General features: G+C 25.1%; 1 long non-coding RNA gene across 1 annotated transcript; it reads right to left on the minus strand.

The window, feature by feature from the left end:
- Positions 1 to 1,325: 1,325 nt before the first annotated feature.
- LOC126552710 (uncharacterized) lies at positions 1,326 to 8,569 on the minus strand. The gene is made up of 3 exons (XR_007606123.1): positions 7,988 to 8,569; positions 7,227 to 7,351; positions 1,326 to 1,571 (listed from the first exon to the last, which is right to left on the minus strand). It is a non-coding gene; the product is annotated as an uncharacterized LOC126552710 (long non-coding RNA).
- Positions 8,570 to 9,943: the final 1,374 nt, after the last annotated feature.

Below are 9,943 nucleotides of genomic sequence, written 5' to 3' on the forward strand. Positions count from 1 at the left end.
TAAAACAAAATTAAAACGAAGTATTAAAACTATTTTTTTTTTCAAAAACAAAAAAAGGTGTATGATTTTGACAAATTTCGTCAAATTTTACTGTAAAAACAACTTATGAGTTACGTTGAATTAAATTTTCAACCTTTTTGACTTACAGACAATAATACAATTGTATCATACATATTTTTTCTTTAAAAAATAATGACAGAAACAATACTAGATAGTGAAAAAACCCTTAAATCAATGTTAAACCAATAAATTTATATTAATTTTCTCAGAATCTAAAAAAACATAAAAATGACTGTTCAAAAGTTTTCAGATTAACTAAATAATAAATGATTACTTAGAAGTTATGTTGCCTATACATTTTTTTCGCCGATTTTACAATAATTAATGTTTGTTTTTTTATAACTGTTTATTAAATTTTTATCAAACAAGTATTTTTATGAAACGATGATGACCTCGCATAATAAATTTTATAAAGTCAATATAGGAAGTTTTGATTAATATTTCGAGGAAAAATATTTTGCTTGGTACACGCATAACTATCAGTATAATATAATAATATAATTATAAAATAAAAATATAAATTTTAAAACAATTTAATCAACCTTTATAACTAGTGTGCATTGTGCTACCTTCGTTTTACTAGAATGATATTTGTTAATATTGGTATTATGGCGTTTTGCTGCTTATTTACTTATTATTATTATCAATAAATTAAAACAATAAACTTTCGTAGTGAACAACTTAACTTTTAAAATAATTTAGCATCCATGACGTTTAAGCAAAAATAAAACAAGAAATGATTTCCATTGATGAAATCGAAATATTTGAAATACTTGTTCGTATATTTTAAAGGAAATTTTATTAATCTGATTTAATATTTTAAATCGCGTAATAATTATGCAATGTATACTATAAAATTAAATCAAGTTTATAATTTTATATAATACCCGATATTTTTATGAAAATTTATTAAAAATATTCAAAAGTTGTTATTAATAATCTCATTTACCGAGTATTTTAAACAATACCACACGTCCATCCAAAGCTGGTTACGATAACAAAACCTGATAAACAGAATATTCGACCAATAAAATAAAATAATCCATCTAACGTAATAGCCAGTCGACCTATAAACGAGACACGAGTATTATACCTAAATACTCGTAGCTAATAACTATGATAACATTATGAATTAACAAACTGACTTTAAAATCAAAATCCATTCTGGTTATTTATTTATTTTTATATGTAAAAGAAAAACTTATTTTTTCTCTTCAAAAACAATTTTTGTCAAGTCTCGTATCATGATTACATACACAAATATATATTGTAAATATATAAATATATTGTTTAATGTATTAATGTATTGTGACGTACATAACACCATATAATTTAAGACCTGGTATATCACCTGGTCTATAATATAATCGATTACATTAGGCAGGCATTAACGTACCTATGAACAACAATAAACTGTAGATCTAAATCCATGGCCTGGTTGAGTATACTTGTTGCACCATTGCAGTAGAATGATCAGGTCTGGTAAGCTCAGTCTATCCTGTTTTTGAAACCTTTATGAACAGTTTTAATATTAGTCAGTATTAATATTTTTAGTATGCCATAATCATATGTTTAGTAAAATTTTAATATTATTAATATTATACAACGATACGAGCTATATCAAAGTATAGCCAACGGGAACAAAATGTATTTTCATACGTATATGCGTTTGCTTTTAACACTTGTCGCTACCAAGCAAGATAATATTCCCAGAAAATAAAATAATTTAGTGGTTTAATGCCTACAAGTTTGCGCGTGACAGTCGACGAAAAAGATGGGAATAACCGAAAGTTTATTTTCACTTTAGTGACTTTGTTTTTTATAATACAATATTCATTTATTTTTATTTTATTTATAGTAATGTATGACAAGTAAATTAAATTAAGACAAAACTAATAAATTATTTTAAGATTCTGTTTCGAAATCAACACCGAAGTAACAATAATATTATTATTGACTACCGAACTATAAAATATTAAAACTTATCGTTGATAACTAACTAAAATTTCCAAGGCTTAAGCAGTTCAGGAAAAACACGAATAGAAGTACGACTGCTGCGAAGAAGACTCCGTGACGATCATCGCGGCCATCAGCGAACACCCACACTCACGGCACGCCGGTACACCATAATCAAATTAAAACTCTCATAATATTCTTTATAAATTATTTTAAGTTATCTGTCTTATATTTTATCAATATACAGTATTTCCATTAAATTATGAGTATCAAGATTCGAGTGAGTACCTACTTTACTTAAATTAGGTAACACTAATCTCTAGCGTTAATAATATACACAGAGGTCGAGTCCCCAAGACCTCATTAATATAAACATAACTTTGCCTTAGGGAACAAGTCGAATAGAAGCGATGATCGGTGAAGAGGGGGATATTACAGCATATAAATTAATATTTTAAACATCATAATTTAATTTGAGTTTTAAAATAGTAATTTATATATTTATTACTTTTTTTATTTATATCTTATTTTTTTTTTTTTTTTAATGGATGGAATTTGCATGGTCAAACTGATTTTTTGGTAGTAAAATTTTTAACAAGAGCCACAATAAAAGCTTGCTAACATAAATTTAAATACCTTAACAAATATTTAAAATTATTTTCCAATTTTTTAAATTATATTATTTATAAGATACCTATTATAAGATATCATTCTATAAATAAATAACTAAGACATGTTTGAAATAAAAAATTTTCAATATGCTTATACATTCTAACAAAGTGTTGATTATCTTATTATTACCAATAATATCTATATGGCTCGTTTTTCCCAAAAAAATTTATTACGTTTTATTAACGTACCGAACATTACAAGCTGTTTAACAATTTTACTTAAGATGATATTACATTCTATCCAAAGACATATAAATAGATATTATTTTTCTAAAATGCTCTATATTTGCATCCAAGTTACAATATTTGAAGTGCCCTTTTTTCCTTTTTTAATTGGCTAGCGATAGCTGAAACGCATTACATCCACAGTAGTGATTTCAAACCCTAATACCTATATGTGGTGTTATAAAAAGAAAATAATTCAAGTAGTACCTATTTTAATTTAACTCATACAAAATGATTATAATATGTGACTTTAAGCATAATAACAGCCAATTATCGTACTCAGTCCAACTGTATTGTAGAATAATTATCTACTTACAATGCTATAATTTATTATCAAATATGAGTGTCTATATTTTAATAGAACGGTGCGTAGATAAATTAGAAAAGTAAATGAGTCCATTCTTAGATTATTATACGCTATACTGAACAAATATTGTTTTATGTAATTATGATTATCAAAATAATTGATTACATTTTTCCTCATCTAGAATCTTCTGTGAAAAATTAATACAAATTGAGTACAGAAATCAAACATATTATTAATTTTCCGAAAAAATACTTAATTAAACTTATTCCCTTTACCCGTATACCCGTACATTTGCATTATGTTACACTCAGTAACTCTCATAAAAATAAGTAGACATGATGTTCACAGCTGTTATTTTCATCTTACAAATGTGTAATGTATAAACAATTGTGTTCTACCAAATCCATTTCATGTTGTTCGTTATAAATTTTTTAAGCACCAGTAAATTACATTATTTTCAAATTAAAGTTAAGAATATTACCTGTGTTCTCGTGTCGGTTTTTTTTGTATTTTAATTTTAAAAATATTTATAAGGGTTTTTAAATCTTATAATATTTTATATACCTATGACTCACTTTTAAAATTAATATACCGAAAAACGACAAGAAAATACAGATAATATACTTACATATAAATGTATAATAGGTTAATTAGTTAATTATTTATTGTTATATCAAAACTAACAATACGAAAACATAGATTCTGCAAATTACAAATTTTCCGAGCTTATAAAACAGAGAAAACACATACCTCCTAATACGGTTATCACTGCTATCTAATTTGTCTAAGTCGAAAACTGTCAGGAAAAATGTTTAACTTAAACTACAGGTTCCTGCTGAAAAATCTATTTATAATCAGCTTATATTATTTTCATTTTTATTTTTTTTTATTTAAATAATACTGTTTTATACGTAAATTTGAAAAATTTTAATTTTCACAATGCTTTAATTAATTTAAACATGAATCAATTTTCTTGAATCTACTGAAAATAGATACAAATAACTGTAGTTTTTCTTTAAGTTGTGTTGTAGTTGGATTGATACAAGCAATAGATTTTGATTCATTTATTTACATTGGACAAACACAATAATATTGAATTTTTAAATGAAATTTCAAATACTTAAATATAATTAGGTACATCATATCTAAAATAAAATATAATGTATTTTAGGTGCAATACTCATAATTTTATTAATTCTAGACTTAGTATTTAGTAATGTGATTTATAAATACTGATTTTATAAAATATTTTTAGAAGTTTAAGTTGGTATAATAATAATTAATTTTCATACTTATGAATTATGATAGTTATTTAATTTTATTATACATTAAAGGAACAAACTTTGTCTTGCAATTTAAAAAATGTAATTAAAAGTTCAGACGTATGTTACAAATTTACAATATAATTCATTTTGTGTTTTGATACTATGCCCGCATTTGCACATTTACAGTGTATGGTGATTATAACACTTAACAATAAAATATGCTAAATAAACCACACAATAAAATATTGTAGAGATTTTGATAAAACTTGGAGAAAATGTTCAAATTTAAAATGCTCTCTCTCTCGCTCCTTCCTCTTTTTTTCTTTATTTTTTCAAATTATAATTCAAACAATTTATGAATATAATAAATAAGCACATATGGCTTAATTTATCATCCACGGATGAAATTTGAAAGTACTAAATATTAAAAAAAAAAAAACAATGCAAAATATGAGTAAAAGATTTTTAATGCATTATTTATTTATAATTAAAAATATGAACAACATAATTAAATAAAAACTAAAAAAGTTTCGTAATTGAAAAAAAATTCCATTATTACAAAATATATTATTAATATTTTAGTTGAATATTAATATTTCTATTTCAAAACAGTTGAATAAATAATATTTAATTTATAAATATAGTAAAATTAGTTGAAAATTGTATCAAATTACCTGCAAAATCTGATTCAGACTTGAACTCTATATTTGTGATCTAATTAATGCACTAATTTAGAAAATAAATATAGAAATACAGTCGTAAATTGTATGAGCTGATGAATGAAGTTAAGCCTTTCGCTGCTAAAAATAATAACATTAACAGCCTAAAAACAGTAAAGAATAGTGAAACTATCTTCAATGTTCACTACATTTTTTACAGAATCATATAAAATACTAACGATTTAAATATCATGATAGGTATTTAACTTGTAATAGATAAAATGATTAGTAAATTTAACAAACGATTTTAATCATAATAACAACAATCCAATTTTAAAAGGAATAGGTTTTTAAATCTTATAATTTCAATATTTTTGGATATGGAAAATATACGACCACTTTCATTTTATTATGATGTCAATTCAGACAGATTGATGACAGAATTAAAACTATTACCGAAATTAATAAAAATACATAAAAAACAAATGATTGTGAAGTAACAACAATCATTGATTATGTAACTGTATCGTGTACACTTATTTGAAAACTATCAAATAGCATTCTCGGAAACATATATTTTATATATGCTTTCAATAATAATATCACCTTTAAGTGCAAGAGCAGAACATACTTTTTCAAGTCAAATAAAAACATTTTAAGAGACCATATTATGTCGAACGAAGAACTTCTCGTATATTGTAGTATTAGCTAGGTATTGAAAAAAAATCTTATAAAAATAAATTTTTAGATATAATTTAAGGTAGATCAATTCAATTTATAAAGAATAATATAACTATCATAATTATTTTTATTACTCAAATAGTATCAATAATGAAATACTTAGATGATATTGAGTTTAATAAAGCCCCTCTTAAAATAAAACATATAAAATCTATTTTGATTATTTATTTGGAAAAATAGCAAATTACCGACCCCAAAAATATTTGCCAATACTTTACTGGAAATATCTTATGAAAAAATCAATAGGGAAGCAAGTAGCCAAACATAAATTTCTCACAAAAAATAAAAAATTATTTACCCTACTAATAAAAAAATGTCTGATGAAAAAGAAAAAGCCACTGATGTACTACAATTAAAAGCTAAACAAAATATTATGACAAAGTTTAAGTATGGAAGGCAGTTCAATTCGAGAGACGTGCGTAATATCTATTTTCATTCTACGACACGCCTACGTTAAATTATAGTAATATATTATATTATAATTAGGAATATAGAAAAAGAAAACAGGCATGTAGACTATACCTACTGTTATTGTAGCTGAAAAATCTGCAGAAAAAAAATGTAATACGAAATTGCAGTCAGCGATAAACGTAACAAACATTAAATTTTGATTATCTAAGTAGCAAAAACCAATAACAATAACCACCGAGCACATAATACAGTAGACGAATTATTATACCACATATCAGGTATAATATTACCGTGACGATAATAATGGATATACTGATTGTATAGTTGGCGATTACAATAAGCGGCTTCCGCCTTTGCATCGATAATAATACAATACGACACGTACGTAGCGGTTTCAAATAAAATAACAATAATAATAATATTTAGGTCAATAATAGTTATTTTTGAACGTTTATTGCATTCACATTTGTGCAGTGACCGACAGACGACGGCGGGTATTCAAGGTTGAATACCTGTGATAACGCCTCGACCCATTAAGTTGTCAGTAGTCAACGATGACGACGACGACGGCGACTCGTTGACATTAACTCGTTTCGCCGTCGTCGGTTTTCATCCACCTAACGCGATTAATGTTTTAATCATAAACTATATTTTTTATAATAACATCTAACTATATTTATGATTGTTTTTACTCTCGTACATCAATTATTTTTTCACTTTTTCTTACTTGCTATGAAGTACTTCTTACTCAGTATGAATTAAAATTATAGAAATATTATTTTTAATAAACAAAATTTATCGCTTTTTTCAATTTTTCCAATTATAACTTAATTAATTTATAATAATCTATCGAACATGGTTTTCTTGGTAAAAATAATTACAATTATTTAAGTTTTCAATCGGAAACTTGTTCGACCGGAGATGAGCTTACCGAGCATCAGCCTTATGTTGCACTAAGTACTTGTCACCGTTTAAGCCTTCGTCCCGCATGAAATTTACTACGATCGTTCCCAGACATTATACCACAGAATATACGGCGATAGAAGTATCTTCAATCTGTAAATTATCAAAAACAAGAAAAATATTAAATTTTCTTATGCAATAGTGTCAAAGAAAAGTGAGCAAGTTGGTAAAGCTTTGTTGTATAGTAAGTGTTGAGTGAGTCACTGTAATGTGTGTATTAAATTTGAATTCAATGATATATCATTGTATACATGTGAAAATGGTTTATCAATCTATATTACTAAATATTTTTTTTTCATTATACACATATTGGATTCTGATGAACGTATTGGTATTACAACGATACAACAATGTGTGTTTGTATATATATTCACACACCTCATTGAAAACCAATACATTCATCAATCTGTTCAGAATCTAAAAATTAAAACACATTGTACCTATTTAATAATTTTAAATCATTTTAACTACCTACAGTATAGACGTTTTAACGCTAACCGTTTGTATTATATTATTATGTTTAATTTTTCTACAAATGATGTGACTAATCAAAGATAAGTAGAGAATTCACTAATATTTCAAAATCATAGCTGAACGATATTATTGTAAAACGACATAAATGCTCCAAAATGAGCTCATTGTTGGTGAAATAAATTATAAAATCATCAGTAAATGGAATCACAAATAATATATCTATATACTTATTAAAACTATTATTAAAGTACGTACATTGCACAATGCACCAGCTGCCCATTTCCGTTTTCAATTTGTTACCGGCCCGATCTATACGTTTTGTAAATACTCGTAAACCAATATTTAGCCAGTCATTAGCATGTATTTGCACGAATAATTTCCAAATTTATACGATATTATTAACTGTAAAACACCCGATTTTCCGTTTTCAACATTTCATTACTTTTAATATTAGCCAAAAAATATTTTAAAATGTACCCAAAGGTTACATGGAATTGAGCTACGTTATCACTTATTCAAAAAATAATCTTTTATTTTGTTCGTCCCGTTCTCGAGTATTGTATATTGTCTACAATGACCGTGTTTCTGGTAATTCAAGGAAGTTTGAAAGGTTTTCGTGAAAGTTTTAGTGCTTTTACAGTTGTTTATTTAAAATTCCTTTCGCGCCCCATGATTAAGACCCGGTTGCTAATATTATGCTTGACTAATCTTCTTCGACTAAGCGTAGGTGTAGTGTGGGTATTAGGTTCTTTAACAGTTCGTTAAATAGCAAAATTTGTCTTTTCTTTAATATTAACATGTATATGTCTTATGGCTGGGGGTCATTCTGTTAATTTGTCCGACACCTAGAATGTTACCACTTGAGATGGCGATTGTTTATAGCAAATAGTTGTTATAGCAACCGGTTGCTATGTAAAAATGTATAAAAAAAATAATAACAAAAAAAATATATTATATTATTAGTTTAATCTAACTATTTTTAACTTTTTTTTATTTTTTTTATCTTTACTATTTTTATTTTATTTTTTATTCTAATACCAAATTGACATTGGCATTCTTATGTCAACTATATTCAGTAGAAACAAGACATATACATGTACCGATGTATCTGCATGTAGTGTAGATACTCTTTAGTTTTTTTTTATATGTTTCAAAGTACCTCGGATATCGTATCGGTATACTGCTGCTTTATACATTCCGAATTTTTAAGCACTTTTTGTCGATAAACCTCTAATATAGATAATGTTGAATGACAATTTTTAATTTATAATTATAAAATATAATTTACATACTTCATACTTTCTAATACTAAAAAATATTTTGTACCTAATACCTATATATACTTGTATAATTTAAACAATAGTTAAATATTGTTAAATTTTTTTTTATGTTTTTTTATTTATTTATTATTATTATTCACACAATAATTATAAATATTTTTTTTTTTTTTATTAATGTACGAATAATATAATGTTTTAAAATTTAACGAAATAATGACTTTTATCATTTAAAATATGTTATCCACAATCTAGATAAGTATATGATCTGAAATGATATGTTCATAAACATAAGTAAAGTTTTTTTTAATTTTTTTTTTCAGTATTTGAAAGCCATTACAGATAAACCATAATTCAAAAGTGACAGTATAACCAGATTTTAATTGTCTACATAAGTATCATTTTGAACTTTGTTTTACTTAAATTAAACCTTAAAAATAAGTGTAGTTTGCTCCTTTTCAAAATGTTTATAATAAATGCTTAACACATAGCTATTATGTTACAACTAAAAACTAACACATAGTCTTATATCGTTACAATACATACATATTAATGTACAATTCTATTATATTGCACATTAAAATACTATCAAATTCACATCGATGGTATTAACATAAGACTTTCAATCACAAAGTGATTTAATTAACCGATAAACCGTACACAGATTTCAAAAACAATTTAAGTTAAATTGAGATTACATTTTAAATATTAAAGTCAGATTGTTATAATTAATATATATTTATATATATATATATGTATTGAATATTAAATATTGTTACAAATTTTGTTAGATTAACATGTCTTAATTTGTTGTCATTTAAAATTAGTAATACACGAACTATCGGTCCTCGGAATTGAAAAAGTTGAGACAAAAATATAATAATGCACGAGTTTGCTGCTTATAACTTACAAACTGTAAACAATTAATGTTCGC

Source organism: Aphis gossypii, chromosome X (assembly GCF_020184175.1).
Source record: "Aphis gossypii isolate Hap1 chromosome X, ASM2018417v2, whole genome shotgun sequence".
NCBI lineage: Eukaryota > Metazoa > Arthropoda > Insecta > Hemiptera > Aphididae > Aphis > Aphis gossypii.